The sequence below is a fragment of the Pinus tabuliformis genome, chromosome 9, assembly GCF_031772625.1.
Source record: "Pinus tabuliformis cultivar Carrire ecotype Pingquan chromosome 9, CPIR1, whole genome shotgun sequence".
NCBI classification, from domain to species: domain Eukaryota; kingdom Viridiplantae; phylum Streptophyta; class Pinopsida; order Pinales; family Pinaceae; genus Pinus; species Pinus tabuliformis.
In genome coordinates, this window is record NC_142307.1 from 1670679025 (window position 1) to 1670698904 (window position 19880).

Consider the following 19880-nt stretch of genomic DNA (forward strand, 5'->3'; position numbering starts at 1 on the left):
ATTTCCACATTGGTAAACATATGCATCATTGCAAAATTCTCTCCCATCCAGATAATCTCTTTGACTTCACCAAAGCTTCCACTTCCAATTCTTTTCTTCACATGCAAGTCTTTGCAGGAAACCTTTAAAGGAACCCCTGTTCTAACCTCTGACATGAGAGCTTCCCTTGCACTTGCAACAGTGCCAAAATAAATGATGTGATATCCACAGTCTGATCCCTTGTTTATCCACTGATTACCACAGAAGGCTTCTTCCAAGGAAAGAATGCTCCAGATAAACCCAATGAAACACCATCTGCTGGGGTACTAAAAAACCTTATAAACTGACAACTGTTGATGCAAACCCAATGGATTTTGATAAACATGACAGCTGGGAAAGAATGACTATGGATTCGAGAAAATCCCCAATTTCGTAGCACAGCCAGTGCAAAATATGAATTATGCGCTACGAAATCACCTAAAACATGCTGCGCTGCGAAACTGCCAAAAGGATTTATGTGCTGCAAAACACTTTGTCCTCAAGCTAGTGTGAGCTATTTTGGCATCAGAATTTTCAGTGATAACAGTGGCTCCACTTGGGATAGTGTGCCGTTGTGGTACACTAAGAACCTGCAGTTTCAGTGCCTTATCCATTTATGACAAATAAAAATTTATTTGACAAACATCTTCTTTAAGTTCCTTGGGCCTTCACCTCGGGCTTAAGCTTGATGATCACTGTAGGAGATAGAAGTCTATATCTACCACTACTAAAAAAATTGCTCAGTCAACCTTGAGCTTATTTGCATTTATCTTACCTACCTACCCTATCAGATGCAAGCTCCACTTGTAGCTCAAGCAACATGATATTTCCAATAAAGCCAATCAATTGTCTTCTCTGATATTGGAGGCTCTTGACTGCATTAAACCTCAAAATAACCATGGTAGTGAGATGACCACATCAACTCATAATATACTTGATCTTCATAATGAAAATGAAAATGAAAGACCGGAGTACAAAGCTTGTCCATATATTCACTTATAGGGTCAAAGAATACATGGTTATGTTGATGATCATCATAACATTCTACATCTCTGGACAACTGATTCTCAACCACACCAGATTCTTTAGATATGCTATCCAACTGCCTTTCTAAATGATGCCCACAAACAATGTAATTTTCTTCATTATAAAGATCATTCTTTGATGCAAGCTGCTGCAAGGAATCACAAAAATGAACAACCTTTTCCTCCGCCTGAGGGTCATAGAAAATTTCCTCCAATATTTCTTCTTGCTGTTTGCAATCAATTTCATACTCATAATGATCTGAAGCCTGACAAATCTACTGCATCTCTACATCAATATCAGAGGATTGAACATGGTTTTCACAAGTAAACCCCTGCTGATCTTCATGCTGTGTTTCATGAGATATTATACCTTCTTCTTGGTGCTGGAATGCATGGTTATGAAGAGCCTCTAAAATTTCTTCATCCATAAATTCATCATCATCATAACAATCCTCCAAGTATTGAATAAGATTTAAAGAATTTCTACAGCAATCTTTGAGCAACAATAATGAAGGATGACATTCTTTATACATGTCATAGAACACATCATGGAAATCAGCAAGAGAATATAATGAACCATTTTCCAAACTTTTATACCAAGACCATGATTTTCCTTCTAAATTGGTCATAAACATCTTCATGAGACAATCCTCAGGAAAGTGAACCTTAAGACTGCGTACATGCATATGAAACCTAACCAAATGAAGAGCAGCATTGTCTTTCTTTCCATCTTTAAATATTGGAAGATCATCTAACCAATCAACCTCTGGCATAGGATTTGGAAAACCAGGGATATGAGACCAATTCATAGGAGCATACCTGGCATTCATTCTTGCAGTGGAATTCATCTTGAAACTTCATCAAGCTACTGATCTTCTAGCAGTGGAGTCACCTTCCAATTCCTTATTTGATTTGTGGAGTCGCCAAGGTATTTTTGCAGCCTCAAAAACCTTCTGAGCTCCTGCTACCTTCAGAAGTTCAGCTTCATGATTTCGGGAATGAATAGACTTCAGGCTCCTGGCAAACACACCAAAATGTTATCACAAAATCAAGCACTGAAGGCTGCTAATCAGTCAGACTCTGTGTAACTATTTCAAACCAGACTTTTGACTAAGGCTTAGCCTCCTTAGCTTGAGAGGGCTCTCTCAAAGGGTTATTGATTTTAAATATTGATGAGATGGCTAACTCTTGCAAAGTAAATTTAACATATAAATTGGCTAGACAGACCTTACAAAGATTTCCATTGGGCTCATGGAGTTAATCATCATTTCAGCAAACTATAAAACCACTCATTCATAGAAGTCAGGGCATGTAATGTTTAAACACTCAAGACACCTCTCAAATAAACCTCAACTTACAAATACACACAGGAAATCAGAGCAGCAGAGTGAATTCTGAGTGATTGTGTATCTATAAAGCTGTAAAACATAAAGGATAAAACAAAACCACATATATCTTGAGCATCTGAAACAATGTATGAATCCTGAGAAGAAAAAGCAGTCATTTGTATTACTGAAAACAAGTTCTTACATAAGCCAAAATAAACTTTGTTTCTCAAAAACATCCAACCTCCATTACATCAAAGTTTGATCTATATATAGAGATACACCCTTAACTAATTTGAGCTTCCTCCTCCAGCATGAGGGGAGCTCGATGACTGCTACTAATTACCCCTATCTATCATTTAACTAACTCATTAAATACATTGAGTGCTGAGCTGTAATTACAAAGAGTCCTAACTAAACTAAAACTCTGATTCTATTCTCCTCGTAGCATGATTCTTTCTTGATCCTTGACACCTGTCTCCTTTCAGTTTGGCCGAGATAGCTGAGAGAAGGATGCAATGAACAAGCTAGCTTTGGATACTGAATGCGCTGATGGTTCATTAATCATAAGGATAAAACCCCTGTTTTTCTGGTCCTTGTCTCCCACCATTCTTCAAAAATTAAGCAGCATGTTCCCAGCTCTTTAATACCCCAAAAATAACGAGCATCACCATATTCCCAAATGTGCTGGAAGCTTTGTTGATTGAATAGGTGTATAAGCCAAAATTCTTCGTATGCATCTCCTTCCAAAACCATAACAACCGGTAATAAAGTACCTTTATCAAAGCTTTAACTTAAGACAAAATATTTCACCTTTACAAAAAGGCACACTTGTCATTATCTGAATGGCTATGCTAGCCTCATGTGGTCTCCTTAATGTTCCTTAGGTATTTCCTTTGATAATTTTCTGATCCTACCATCAAACTGTTTGTTTTCATCATAAAACAACACCTACAGCACTTTCGTAGCGCGCTACGAAACTGTTGTTTTTGCTAAAACAGAGTGTATTTGCCTTAAGGAATTTTTTGCTTGGACTTTTGATTCTTTTAACCCCCTTATTCAAATGCGTTCTTTACCACGAGCAACATCAACTTTCCTATGAAGCCATTCATGCTAGGCCTGTAACTTAATAATCTTCATGTTGCCTATTGCTTCATTAGTGACCTGCATACAGTTATCTTTGAATGAAATGAGATTTTCGTCCATAGACACTCCTTGCTAAACTTCAATCTGATCTTTGATTACAGCATGTATTCCCTTTTCAACATTTCCACTTGTAGTTCAAAACTAGTGACTGAGATTGGATTGTTTAGCTTCAGCTGCTACGAAATTGTTGTTCTGGCTGAAAAATATGTCTTGGGACAGAGCTCATAATTTCTCACAGAAAACGTATTTGGAAAAACTGATGGAGTTTTCTGTGAACCAATCCGTGCTTAACAAAAACCACTTTTTTTTTTTTAAAACACTACTCCAGCTGCCCAAAATCGATCCTTGAAGAAGATGTGTAAAACAGGAAATTAAAAAACTGCACCTACAGCAATTTCGTAGTGCAACTTTTATTCACTCGTTTCTCCTAGCTCATAATCAATTTGAAGAAACTGAAAGAGGTTTTTATAGTTCAGTATGTTATTAATAAAAACCTCTTTCAATTTTCGAAAATATTCTTTCAGATGCTCTAATTACCTCCTGGAAGTTGACTACATAAAACAGAGAAATATGCCTGTAAAAAACATCACCTACAGCAGTTTCGTAGCGCGCTACGAAACTGCTGTGTAATTTCAAAAACACAGCTTACATGCCAAATTCGACTGTCTTGAGCTTTTTTATCTTGAAATGTCCTTCTCATCTGCCTTGAAACTATGCAGAGGCACCAATTTTCAAGGAAAACTTCACAAAGGTAATTCATATCAAAATACCATGGGAATACAAATACTCTAGTCCTCTGGCTATTTGAAGCATAATATCTATTGCCCTTGGAAGTGAAACTGGGATTCTCTTGCGAGGAGAATAATTCTCGTTGATGAAGCTACGAAGATCCTTATGCATCAATTCTGTCACCAGACAGCACTCACTTCTGTCTTTATCTACAAACGAGCTTAATGCCTGCAAAACGTTTGGGTGCAGAAGCTTAGACATTGCAGAGACCTCATGCAGAAATATTTCCACATTGGTAAACATATGCATCATTGCAAAATTCTTTCCCATCCAGATAATCTCTTTGACTTCACCAAAGCTTTCACTTCCAATTATTTTCTTCACATGCAAGTCTTTGCAGGAAACCTTTAAAGGAACCCCTGTTCTAACCTCTGACATGAGAGCTTCCCTTGCACTTGCAACAGTGCCAAAATAAATGATGTGATATCCACAGTCTGATCCCTTGTTTATCCACTGATTACCACAGAAGGATTCTTCCAAGGAAAGAATGCTCCAGATAAATCCAATGAAACACCATCTGCTGGGGTACTAAAAAACCTTATAAACTGACAACTGTTGATGCAAACCCAATGGATTTTGATAAACATGACAGCTGGGAAAGAATGACTATGGATTCGAACAAATCCCCAATTTCGTAGCGCAGCCAGTGCAAAATATGAATTATGCGCTACGAAATCACCTAAAACATGCTGCGCTGCGAAACTGCCAAAAGGATTTATGTGCTACAAAACACTTTGTCCTCAAGCTAGTGTGAGCTATTTTGGCATCAGAATTTTCAGTGATAACAGAATCAATGAAAGCACAAGATCTATTGAATATAAGTGAAAGAAATCAGATACAATTCACACATATAAGCATTATGAAACAATACAAACATATGGGAGAGAGGTTCAAACACTTTATTAAATAGAAGAATGAATTACAACCATTGGTGTCTGATTCAAATCCATTCCTCTAGCTTGGATCCCATCCACATCACATCAAAAGCATGAAAAAATTGTAGCAGTACAATACTTGCTTCAAAGCAAAATCTCATGGAAACATTATCTCCTTACAATTCAACATAATCCAGCCCCTGATCACTTAGATGAGTGGTCAATTTATAGGAATATGAAGGAGGTTTTTTCATAAATGGTGGCATTGAAAGACCTTCCATACTTAGAATTAGTTCGATGGAGGAAGGGATGAGAGGATAGGATGCACCTTAACTCATTCCTCATCCATTTGCAAGCTCATAGGAGTTGATAAGTGAGGGAACCTTCTAGATGACTCTGAAAGATAAGAATATTTGCCCAACCCTATGTGAATTTTGCTCAATCTCAACCAACGCAGGTGAAAGGAAGCCTAAGTGCTTTGCGGAGCACCCTTTCATGGACTTAACTGCTCTGCAGCGCACCCTTACAAGGGCTTACATATGTTGGTCCCTCTAGAGGCCATTTTTGGATGTATTCAAATCATGAAATTGTCTGGGAAGGAGGCATTCAAAGGGGTGACATGTTTTGGGTATGTAGCAACTAAAATTAGGGTTTCATGAGCCCTAAAAAATTGATCTAGATGATGGGATTGATGTGCCCAAATGGGTCTGTAACAGCTACCCCCTAAAGCATGAAGTCAAAAAAATACCAATGTCGAATCAAATGCTTTATGATGTGATGAGGAGGTATCAAAGTGGAAGGTGACCTGCATCAATTACAATACATATATCATGATATTTTATTTTTCATGAATTTATGAGGGAAGGCATACCCATGCTCAGCTTATTACACTTTCATTGCATTTACATAAACAACCGTCTACAGATATAGGCCCATGATGGGAATGACCATCAATGTAAAGCCATTGTACATATGATTTAGTACTGCTAAAATTGTAGCCTATATGGATGAAACTAGATCCAGTGTCTTCTATCTCATTTAATTGTTCGCTCAAGTACGAGTCTAACCATGTGAATATGTGATCTAAATTCGAACATGGGAAGACACCATCTGATTACCAACTAATGATGTAAGTTATTAACGGATGCAAGAGAAATCATCGATAATGATAATGATCCTGAAGGTACTGCAATACATTCTACATGGTGTGAATGGATGGTTTTATGTTGAACAACATACAAAGTCTTTCAGTTGAAGGCCATTGATGTATGCCCATTGCTGGAAGACAAAAACCTGTCATTGATGCGTGCAAGCTTCAAGGTACTAGAATGGTGTTTCTAAGACAACTTCTTGGATAATGTGTTGATGTCGACAAGAAGCGACTCATCGCAGGACGGCCTTGATGTATCCCACATCAACGACACAAAATGAGTGTAGCGATTTTACAAATGGAATTTGATTGATGATACAAGGTTCAGGAATGACAGTCATGAAAATGAAGGTTTATGGTATTGCAAAGGACGAATTTCGACTGAATGACTTCTCTTGAACATGTCGGCGACACTGAAATGAATTGGTAGCATTGTAGCATTAACTCAAAATAATGTGATGGATGGTTTGATAGACCAATGGTATGATAACCATCAAGCTGATAAGCCAACCCAAATAGTCACGGCGATGCAGTGAAAGTGTCATGTTCAAGAGCGACCTGCTACCATAAAGTGGTTTTCCCCTTTTTCCCATTTTCCCCAGTCATTGCTAACCAATACCTCTTTATTTTTATCAATCTTGAGGAGGATAACGTATGATTGTTATATAATTCCACCCTTCAGGTGAATCCATCACTACGGGATGTTTTAACGAGTCCAGCAAAGGTGAAACTATGTCTTCTCTAGATGGACAAGTTTGTCGCTATTTGATGTTTTAATGAATTTAATAACAAAGATAACTCAGTCCTTTTCATGTTTAGAGATTTTGAAAAGGAAAAAAAAAACTCCACAAGTTATTTTTTGTAGATTTGTCTCTCAAGCCCAAAAAAAGCGTGAAACAATATGAGGGAGAACCAATTGACCATGTTCGGTCAACGTATTCCTTTTTTGTAAATAATCTATCTCAGCCTAAAAAAGGGTTAAACTTATACTGAGTATATGTCATTTCCAATCCGTTGATGAGCTGAAAAGTACAAGCACCCGAAAATATTTTCATGTTTATAGTGTTTGAAAAGAGCTTAAAAAGGAATCCACTTTGAGGAATGAGTGGTGTCTAGGATAGCAACTGGTTCTAGTGATGTTGGAAATTTTCAAAACATGTTGATTTATGTGAAGAGGCTGGCTAATAAGACCACTCATTGCAATTGTTCCTCAAAAAAGGTAAAACAACCAAGTGAAAGCATATGATCGGCCAAAGGGATGGTGGTGATGAAATCAACCAGGGCTCATCTGAAAGAAGAGGTTGATAGAATGGCAATCACGAGGGTTAAAATGAAAATAGGTTCATTTTTACACAATCTTGAACCATAGGCAACTCTGCTCGAACTCAGTTTCATGTTTGCACAAGATTGAAACAAAAAATTATGCTTGGATTTAGTTTCATTTTTACATAAGCTGGAAATGAAGAACTATGCTTGAGATTGGTTTACATGCCCCCAGCATGATAAAAGGAAGAGTAGTTCCTGTAACCAGATGGAAGTCGCTGCGATGAAGCAGGACAATTATCTAGCACCTTTTTGGCTTCATCCAAATAGGGACAAAGGTGAATGGGGTGATTCCCGTCACATAACCTACAGGGAAACTTAGCTTTACCATTAGGTGCATGCCTCCCAAGCTTTATTACATTCACCTACGTAAAGTACTCATGGCTATGAGGTGGATGGAATGAAGGTTCATATACGAGATCAAGTGAAAGACTCAACTGGGATTTCACGAGGTCTAATCAAAGACTCAAATTGGAACTTTTCTCCAGGGGACATTGTTTCATTTTTTAATCAGCTTGACACGAGACAAGGAACTCTACTCAGATTCCTTGTTTCATTTTTTAAGGAGCTTGACACAAGACAAGGAACCCTGCTCATATCCTTGGTTTCATTTTTTAACGAGGTTGACACAAAACAAGGAACTACCCTCGCATTCCTTGTTTCATTCTTTAACGAGGTTGATACAAGATAAGGAACTTTCCTCATATTCCTTATTTCACTTTTTAACAAGGTTGACACAAGACAAAGAACTATCCTCATCTCCTTAGTTTCATTTTTTAACGAGGTTGACACAAGACAAGGAACTATCCTCGTTCCCTTTGTTTCATTTTTTAACAAGGTTGACAGAAGACAAAGAACTATCCTCGTATCCTTATTTTTATTTTTAACGAGGTTGAAACAAGACAAGGAACTATCCTCATGGGAGTTGTTTCATTTTTTAATGAGGTTGACAGAGTAAAAGAACTATTCTCATCGACCAATTTCATTTTTTAACGAGGCTAAAATAGTAAAAGAACCATCCTCATATCCTTGGTTTCATTTTTTAACAAGGTTGACACAAGACAAGGAATTGTCCTCATATTCTTTGTTTCATTTTTTAACGAGGTTGACAAAAGACAAGGAACTGTCCTCATATTCCTTGTTTCATTTTTTAACGAGGTTGACACAACACAAGGAACTGTCCTCATATTCCTTGTTTCAATTTTTAACGAGGTTGACACAAGACAAAGAACTATCCTCATCTCCTTGTTTTCATTTTTTAATGAGGTTGACACAAGACAAGGAACTATCCTCATGCCCTTGGTTTTAGTTTTTAACGAGGTTGAGACAAGACAAGGAACTATCCTCGTATTCCATATGAGGTCATGACTTCCAAGAGGTTCTCATATTATGGGAGAAAAATGCTTTAGAAGGAGAGATCTAGTTCCAATGCCCACAATACATAATGTACAACATCATGGAATTGATCATCCATTGATGTAGGCATGGAATTGGTTGCCACATAACAAACCAGAGTTTCTAGGTTTGATCCCTAGTGGAGACGCCAATTTGTTTTGGATAATTTGATATCTACAGAGAAATAATAATTCCCTAGATAAGTAGTTGTATCTAGAACAATAGTTTAAAGTGTTTTAGTCTTTTCCTATAAGTAATAGATAAGATGAGAAGATGAGAAGACCTAATTGTAGTTCGTCTTTCCTCTCGTCTCCCTTGTGTCGATCCTATCACTCCTTCCCATACTTAATACGCTTGAGAAGTACCTGTAAACACAACAGAAAACAAAGAATCGATCAAAGCACACGATCTATTGAATATAAGTGAAAGGAATCAGATACAATTCACACATATAAGCATTATGAAACAATAAAAACATAAGGGAGAAAGGTTAAAACACTTCATTAAATATAAGTAGGAATTACAACGATTCGTGTCTGATTCAAATCCATTCCTCCAGCTTGGATCCCATCCACATCACATCAAAAGCATGACAAACTCGTAGTTTTACAATACTTGCTTCAAAGCCAAATCTCATAGAAACATTATCTACTTACAATTCAACATAATCCAGCCCTTGATCACTTGGATGAGTGGTCAATTTATAGGAAGATGAAGGAGGTTTTGTCATAAATAGTGTCATTGAATGACCTTCCATACTTAGAATTAGTTCCATGGAGGAAGGGATGACAAAATAGGATGCACGTTAACTCATTCCTCGTCCATTTTCGAGCTCATAGGAGTTTATAAGTGATGGAACCTTCCAGATGACTCCAAAAGATCATAATATTCGCCAAACCCTATGTGAATTTCTCTCATTCTCGCCCGGCGCAGGTGAAAGGAAGCTTAAGTGATCTACAGAGCACGCTAGCATGGACTTAACTACTCTGCAGTGCACCCTTACAAGGGCTTACCTACACTGGTCCCTCTAAAGGTCATTTCTAGATGTCTTCAAGTCATGAAACTATCTGGGAAGGAGGAATTCAAAGGGGTGACTTGTTTAGGGCATGTAGAAACTAAAATTAGGGTTTGATGAGCCTTAAAACACTGATCTAGATGATGGGAGTGATGTGCCCAAATGGATCTGTAACAAAGGGGTTACACTAGTAGTATAGGGACCTAACACCCAATGAAGATATGAGTAAATAAAATTTTAAAAAATAAAATATTTTTCTCTTATTGTCGACTTTATACATTGTTGGATTATTTGTTAGTCAACAAATTACAATTGAACGGTCATGTTAGCTCCGCTACAAACTTTAGCATTTGGAGGACCAAATATCAGCTCGGCCATGTGTTTATGTAGAAAATGAGTTCGCAACAGTCATTTACCTTCCTCTCCTTCAGCTTCCTCATACACTCTTAGCCCTCCATATCTTTGTTTTTCCTCTAAAACCCTGTACAAGCTCACTTTCCCTCAGGTCCCCGGGAGCAAAGTTTAAACCCATATAACCCGAGCTCACACTTCTATACGCCTCCATAAGCCTTCACAGTAACCTGTCGTCATCGGTTGATCACAACCGTTGATCACTCCACCCAAATCCAACAAAGTCCTGGTTAGCCCCTTTTCCTTAGTCCTCAAGCACTTAACCCATGAAACCACACCCATATAACCCTCTGCCAAATTTGCAACCGTCAATTTACTGCACCCCAATATGATGGTCCCACATCGAACATAATCGCTCGCCTGTCTCCCACCGTCCGATCACCTCTACCACGATGGGACGGTAGTCGCTCCTCTCGATCGCGCGAACTGCCCACTCGTTAACCAGTGAGGAAAGTGGTTTGTCGTCGGTCCCATCCTCCACGTGTCACGTGTTCATTGGTATCGTGCGCTCGTTGTATGCTTACCGCCACCTCTGAAAAGCGGTGTGGGGAATACCACTTACCACCGTCCCGCCCATCCCCGCATGCTATCTCCTATGCATCTTTGCTGCCCGATCATCGTTAGATCTATTTTCCTAAGATCTGATAGCTCACGACTGTCTGCCTCCCATTTCTGCCCGATTCCTCTCGCCAACGATATCAACCATTCATCTGCGTGATCCAATGGCCAATGATTATTCTTGTCATGCTCATGCTTCTGCCATGTGGTCTTTGCACCCTTGACTGTTCTGGGTACCCGAGAGGGAGAAGGATGAGCATAACCAGTCCCGGTACTATTTGTATCAAATTTTCAACCACCTCATTCAACAAACAAAGTGGCTGAGAAGAAAAGGACCAGCCTCGAGCAGTTAAATGCATTTAATGGTTATGGAGTGTCATCCATATTTCACGCCACCTACTCAGAGAAGGACCACCGAATAGCAGAAAAGGTTAATTTGTTCATTAAAACCAGGAGATCGTAGCAGAGACTCCATCAAAGAGTTAAGGTGGTTGGTGGTCCACTATGACCCCTCCATGCATAGAAAAATAGAATACCTTTGTAAACAAACTTTATATATACCCAGAGCACAAATGTAATCAAGGTTGATGGTTGTTGTTTTGATGTAAGGTTCAACTTCTTCACACTGTAACTACTGTGATACTTGCTACTTGCAGCGTCTGGTCTTCATTTTCAGCTATTACAAGCTTCTTTTGTTGTTAATTGCTCACTTTCCATTTCTACTCTGTTCCAGGTTGTGCTTGTTATGTATTTTTAATGTGCTCTTGATGTTTAGCATTAGAGCGGCTGTCATCCCACCTCTGTGTTAGAATCTATTATGTATCATTGAATATGCTATGCATGTTTCTATTTTCTTAGTGCCAGAGAGCTATCATCCTGTCTGTGCATTAGGAAATAGATTTGTAGACCTCTTTAATGGTTGTAGTCGGCCATCACATGGTCTTATGCATCTGCTGGTGTGGTCAGTATTCTCCATGTTCACTTAATCCTCAAACTGTGAGTAATTGGTGGTCTAAAGCCTTGTAGTCTGGTGGTGTTCACCCATGTCTGGAGTTAAGCATAGTAGAAGTGGTTATCTGGCTTGAATATGCATCATTCCTTCCATTCATCCACCTATTTCAAACATTTTTGCTGAGTTTGTAATGTTCCTGAGCATCTTTGAGATACAATCTAGGAGAGTTTCTTGGAGTGATAACAGGTCAACGCATTTCCGAATGTGTTATACCCTCCTGCAGCAAGGATAATAAATAAAATTACTGTATTGAATATGGAATATGGTGTAACATTTAAGCTAATTAACTTGGTTTACTGAATTTTGAATAACTATAATGGTTAAAAACATTCATTTCTTTATGAGAGATTACAAGTCAATCTAGAGATAAACACTTAAGCATGTATTAGAATTAAACTTCCCTATAAGAGGAGTTATGATAATATCACTATAGGAGTGTGATTGATTTGGCATGTTTCAAAGCATTCTATACCTTGATTTTCATAGCCATATCATATTATAGGTAAATGAAACATGGTATCGTGATATGTCTAGTTATATTTTTAAATGTTGGGCATGGAGCTTGATTATCTTATTTATTTAGAGGTATTGCCACATTGGAACCCATTATGTAATGTGGTGGTAATGCCGCCCGTTTATGCGCACCAATAGTAGGGTCCAGGGGGGCAGTGCCCCCAAAGCTAAAAATATATGTAAAATTTCCTTGTAAAATGTTGTAATTTTGTAGTCAATCTCGGCCATTAATTTATGGTTTTTTTCACTGGAAGGCAACCCCTCACTATATATGAGGGAAATGTATTGCGGTTATGTCGATGACTATTCTGATCGAGAAAGAGAGAGGAGATTGTGTGAGAGCGAACAGGGAATTACAATGGATCTGTTGTAGGCTGTATCTCTTCATTTTTCAGGATAATATAAAAGGAAGGACTAGATTTTTCTCCATGGACATAGCCCAAATTGGGTGAACCACATATATCTATGTCTCTCTTGTTTTATGCATTTTTTTGTGCTTATTTTTTTGCAATATTTTATGTGTTCCCTTTCTATGTAATATATAATTTTCTAACAACTAGTATCAAAGTCGAAGTTCTATTTGGCTAATAAAGTCATAGAAGAGAAGGGTTCCTGGCTTGAGTACGAGTAATGGCAGAAGATGGTAGCTTTAGGGTCAAAACATTTAACGACCATAACTATGAGCTGTGGGAGATGTAGATGGAAGATTACATGTATCAAAAAGATATGTACGTACCATTGAGTGGAAAGACAAAGAAGCCAATGAGTATGATGCATAGAGAATGGGATATTATTGATAGAAAGGCACTTGTAACAATACAGTTGTGCCTAGAGGCTTCAGTAGCCTTTAATATTTCAACGAAAACAACAACAGAAGGGTTAATGTCGGCATTGGCCAAACTACATGAAAAAACCTCAGCCTCAGATATGGTATTTCTTATAAAGCGGTTATTTAATATGAAGATGTCAGAACGTGGATATGTTGTTGATCATTTAAATGAATTTAATACAATTACCAATTAGTTATGTTCTATAGGGGTAACTTTTGTTCATGAAGTTAGGGCTCTATTATTTCTGTGCTCATTGCCAGAAAGTTGGAATGGTTTAGTTATGGCCATTAGTAACTCTGTCTCTGAATGTAGTTCTTTAAAGTTTGATGATGTTGTCAGTGCAATCCTTAGCGAGGAAATGTGAAAGAAAATCTCTAATGAGACATGAGGTAACACTTTGACTGCAGAGACTATGGGAAGAAAAATGGAAAGAGGAAAGAACCAAGGATATCACAGTAAGTCAAGGAAAGGAAAATTGAAGTCTGGATTGGGGATAGTATGCTAGAAATGTGGGAAGAAAGGACACCTAAATAAAGACTGCAAGTTTGGAAGGGAAAATAAGGAGATGCGCAATAAGAAAATAATCATGAAGCAAATGTGATAGGTGATGTGTTGCAATATGCTTCGATTCTTTCATTAGAAAATATTATTGATGCATGGATGGTAGATTCAAGTCCCTCATTCCATTCCACACCTGATAGGAAACCTTTTCATGATGTTGTTTAAGGAGATTTTGGACAGGTTTGATTGGGTGAAGATAAACCTTGTAAAATCATTGGAATGGGTACAATTTTCATAAAACAGGACAATGGAAATCAATGGTTGTTGGTGAAGTTGAGGCATGTTCTAGATCTAAAGAAAAATCTCATTTCAATAGGGCAGTTTGGAGGTGAAGGTTGTGTAACTTCTTTTATAGATAAAACTGGGAAGGTCACTAGAGGAGCCCTCGTAATGGCGAAAGGAGAAATGGTTGGTACATTGTATTTATGCAATGGTATTTCTAATTTTGTTAATTCTTTAACTTCTAGTGGAGAAGATATGACATTGCGGCATCATATGCTCGGGCACATGAGTGAGAAGGGGATGCATATAATTCACTCAAGAAATTTGTTGCCAGGTTTGAAGTACGCTAATTTGGAATTCTGTGAGAATTGTGTTTATGAAAAACATAAGAGAGTTGGATTCCTCAGAGTTTGGAAATAAAAGAGGATTGAAAAATTATACCTTGTGAATACAGATGTATGGGGACCTACTCAGGTATCATCTCTTGGTGGCTCTAATTATTATGTTACTTTTATTGATGATGCAACAAGAAAAACATGGATTTACTGTATTTGAAATAAATCTGATGTATTTGATACTTTCAAGAAATGGAAAGCTTTTGTTGAAAATGAGACAGGAAAAAGGTTGAATTGTCTGAGATCAGACAATGGAGGTGAATATTGGAGTAAAGAGTTTGAAAGGTATTTTTCACAGAATGGAATTCGTAGAGAAAAGACAATTCAAGGAACACCATAAGTAAATGGTGTGTCAGAAAGCATGAACAGGACAATAATGGAGCGTGAAAGGTGCATGAGATTGCATGAAGGATTTCCTTTACAATTTTGGGTAGATGTTGTAGATATTGTTGTTTATCTAATAAACAGAGGGCCTTCAAGTTCCTTGGATGGTGGTATTCCAGAGGAGGCATGGACAAATAAAATGGTAAACTACTCATTTTTAAAGACTTTTGGTTGTGAAGCCTTTATCCACATTAATAAAGAAAGTATAACAAAGCTTGAGGAAAAATCAAAGAAAAGTATCTTTATTGGATACGATGTTAATGATTTTGTTATCTCTTTTATGATTATGAAAAAGTAGAAAATCATTAGGAGCAAAGATGTCATATTCAATGAAAATGTTTTGTATAAGGATGAACTGCAGGAAAAGAAACAGGGAAAAGAAAACATAGAATACATTGTTCTTGATGATATCATAGAAAATTGAATGTGCCTAAAAATAATAATCATAAACATCTAGAACAACAATAGAAAACACCTCAAATCCCTGAAAGTGGTGTTAGAAGATCTACCAGTATAAGTAGACCCCCTGAACGATACTATTCTTCATTATATTATGTATTCTTGATTGATTCTAGTGAACAAGAATGTTATGAAGAAGCAGTGCAGGTAGAAACTAGGAAGAAGTGGGAGAAAGCCATGAAAGAAGAGATGGACTTCTTAGTACATAACCAAACATGGGACTTAGTCAAGCTTCCTGCAGGTAAAACAAAATTGCATAATAAATGGGTTTACATGTTGAAGGGAGAAGGTGGAGGTAGAAAAAGGTATGATGGTAGACTTTTGGTGAAGGGGTTTACATAGGAAAAGGGTATAGACTTTAATGATATATTTTCTCCTATTGTTAAAATGTATTCAATTAGAACTATTTTAACCCTAGTAGCAGCTGAAGATTTGCATCTTGGGCAGTTAGATGTAAAGACATCCTTTCTCCATGGGGATTTGGAGGAAGAACTATATATGCAGCAGCCACAAGGACATGAGGTAAAAGGGAAGGAAAAACTAGTGTGTAGGTTGAATAAGAGCTTGTATGGCTTAAAAACGACTCCAAGGCAATGGTATCTAAAATTTGAGAGGTTTATGTTTGAACAAGGTTATACTAGATGTCACTTTGATCATTATGTTTATCTCAAAAGGTAAAATGATGGCAGCTATATTATATTATTATTGTATGTAGATGGCATGTTTGTTGTAGGTTCTAACATGCAGGAAATAAATGTGCTCAAAAGCAAATTGGCAAACCCGTTTGCAATGAAGGATTTGGGTGCTACAAAATAAATCCTTGGTATGAGAATAACTAGAGACATGAAAAATCGTAAATTAACATTTTCTCAAAGTGAGTACATACAAAAGGTGTTGAAAAGATTTAATATACAGAATGAAAAACCAGTGAGTATACATTTGGCTAGCCATTTCAAACTAAGTAAGGAACCGTGTCCCAAAACTCAGGAAGAGATGACTTATATGTCTAAAGTTCCATATGCATTAGCAGTTTGAAGCTTAATATATGCAATGATCTGCACAAGTACTGATATTGCACATGCAGTGGGAGTTGTAACAAGGTACATGAACAATCTAGGAAAAGAACATTGGATGGCAGTGAAGTGGACTCTCAGGTATTTGAGAGGTAACACAAACAAAACATTATGCTTTGATGGTTCAAACATTTCTCTACAGGGATAAGTTGATGCAGATATGGTGGGTGATAGATATAATATGAGGAGCACCATAGGGTATGTGTTTACTGTAGGTGGAACAACTGCCAGTTGGGTTTCAAAACAATAAAGTGTTGTTGCACTCTCAATGATGGAAGCAGAGTATGTTGCTACTATAGAGGATAGTAAAGAAATGATTTGGTTATAAAGATTTCTAGATGAATTGGGTAAGAAGGAGTTCGGAAGGTTATACAGTGATAACCAGAGTACCATACATCATGAAAAAAAAAATGCATTTCATTCCAAGGCTAAACATATACAACTCAAGTACAATTTCATACGGTTAGTGTTGGAAGATGGATAGTTGAAGTTGGAAAAGATACACACTAGCTAGAATCCTATAGATATGTTCACAAAAGTTGTAACAAGGGAAAAATTGAGATTCTTTGTTGTTTCAATTGGTCTTCAAGTATGATGATGAATATGAGAAACATCCAGGTCCAAAGTGGATTTATTGTCCAACAAATTAAGCAATGGTGGAGTTGTTATAATCAGTCTCCAAGTGGGAGATTGTTGGGTGTGGAGCTTTATTCAGAGGTATCACCACATTGGACACGATTTCATAATGTGGTGGCAATGTTTCCTGTTTATGCATTTTGCTAGTGGGATCCAAGTGGGGGCAATGATGATTCTTTAGAGGCCCCCCATGGTAGGGGAGTGGGGGAAGTGCCCCTAAAGCTAAAAATAGATGTAAAATATCGTTGTAAAATATTGTAATTTCATAGTCAATATGGGTTGTTCATTAGGTGGAAATTTGACGGTCGAAATTATGTTTAATTTAGTTTTTTTTCCCTAGAGGGAAACCCCTCGCTATATATGAGGGAGTTGTATTACAGCTATGTAGATGAGTATTATGAGCGAGAAAGAGAGAGGAGATTGTGTGAGAGCGAAGTGAGAATTATAACATATTTAATATAGGCTGTATATCTTCATTTTGGTGGATAATATAAGAGGAAGGACTGGTTGTTTCTCCATGGAAGTATCCCAAATTGGGTGAACCACGTATGTCTATGTCTCTCTTCTTTTATGTGTTTCTGTGTTTATAATTCTGCAATATTTCATGTGTTCCATTGCTCTGTAATATATAATTTTCTAACATTAACATGGATCTTAGGTCTTCTATTATTGTAATAAGAACAATGGAATTTCATGCTAGATCTAAAATGGAGGAGAAAGGAGAAACTTGAAATTTGAAGTCAAGGCTTATATATAAGATTTATATATTAGAGGGTAGATGTAATTTTTGGTTTTTGTCTTAGTATGTATAATTTATGTATAAAATGTAATTATATGGTTTCTGTGATGAGAGTCATGTCATGTTATATTAAATAAATAATATGATATGTAAATGATGCAAATGATGCAAATAAGTTAGTATGGATTAATAGTGTAGAGTTCATTGTAAAGGAATGACGAGTAAGTAGATAGGAAAGTATTTGATGTAGATATAATTAGTGTATCATTTAATAGGCTTGTCATGAAAGAATCAAGTTGTATAAATATTATTTCTTGAATATTATATATGATGGTGCAAGATGGTTTTGGGGAGTAGAAGGTCATTTATGATTCTACCACAAGGGAAGACGAAAATGACCTATGAAACATAAATCCTCTATTTCTCCATGTTAGCCTTAGACCTCATGTGCTTTCCAAAATATCCCTTAAATGAAGACATCCACCTCCATTTAATATAGAAACCAATCATTCAACAATTGTATAAGTTTAGTAGGAAAGTATTCTTATGTATCTATGAAATCATAATATGAATAAATTATCAAGGGGAACTATAGGACTCCTATATTCCCCTCATCATAAGTAATGTCTATCATCATTTCTCTTAAATATCTCATTTTCAATTAACTTTATTCATTATATCATTCTCATGCTCAAGATATAGACTTATAATGCATTATTCTCAATTTCTATCCATGAAAAAAAAAAATTGATTAAATAAACATTATCAATAGACAATTACAAACATTGGATGAAGGATAGGTTTGTGTAAGGATCATAGTAGCTGAAAAACTTATATATTCATCACATACTATCAATTTTATTTTCCTCTTATGCCTAAGATCCAAGCATTATTCTTTCAAGTAATTAATAATGAGCATAGAATAGATTTTTCTCTTTTATACCTACACTAAATAATACTGGAGGGAAAATCATCCCTAAGGTAATATCAGTAGAGAAATAGAATATGTTGTTTGTGTTGTGTGGGGAAATGGAGGAGAGTGTCATGGTTGGATGAGATTCATATAGTTCTCTATCATGAGAATATTGCTTAAGCGTCGGAAAAAATTGCGTTTTGGTTGAGTGATTTAGTGTCACGTTTCTTGTTCATTCACTGTAGCAACCTCATAGATAGGTTTGGGGAGATATGAACATTGATCCCCAATCATTAAGTGAAATATTTTTCATACATAGCAAATTTAGTGGACCAAACTATATTAATTATAAGTATTTCATTGGTGTTGATGAATGCGAAAATTCAATATTATTTGATGTTATGGAAATCAATGGATTTTGCATGTTGTGACCATTTTTCCAAAATATGTTAATTAGTGTTTCATTGCCATGAATTTCTATTAATCCATATTGTCTAGCTTCTATTGTATAAATTATTTAATATGTTGATGTATTTTATTTAATTTCAGTACTTCTTTAGAGGATTACATCTAATAGCTAGAATTTAAAATCTCTACATCATGTCTATTTTCCTTGTGGATGAGAGTGTTTTATAGAGTTGTGCTTTTTAAATGGAATTCGTATGACATATGTATTTCATTAACACATGTAATTTGTTGAAATAATAAATATGTTTTTTTCCTCTCTAGTTAGATCTAGGTTTTGAGGGATTAGATTATTTGTTGAAGTGACTCAATGTATGCTTAACTAAATAAACTATGTTGACTAATGTATAAACAACCATTCCAAATTTCCATGGATCATCAATAAAAAAACATACTCTATGTGTGAAAATTACTATGCAACCACAATAATACAACAAATATCAATGTATAATCATAAAGGTTATACATTTTGAACCTACGAAATAAAACAATTCATATAGGTTCCTAAGTAAAATAAAAAATAATCAATGACACATGCATATTACATATATATTTATCATAAAAACCCTTAGTTAGGAAAACCAAAAAACCTTACAGTTGCACCTCTTTTTCTTATTATGATATTAAATTCATCTTTAAGAATACAAT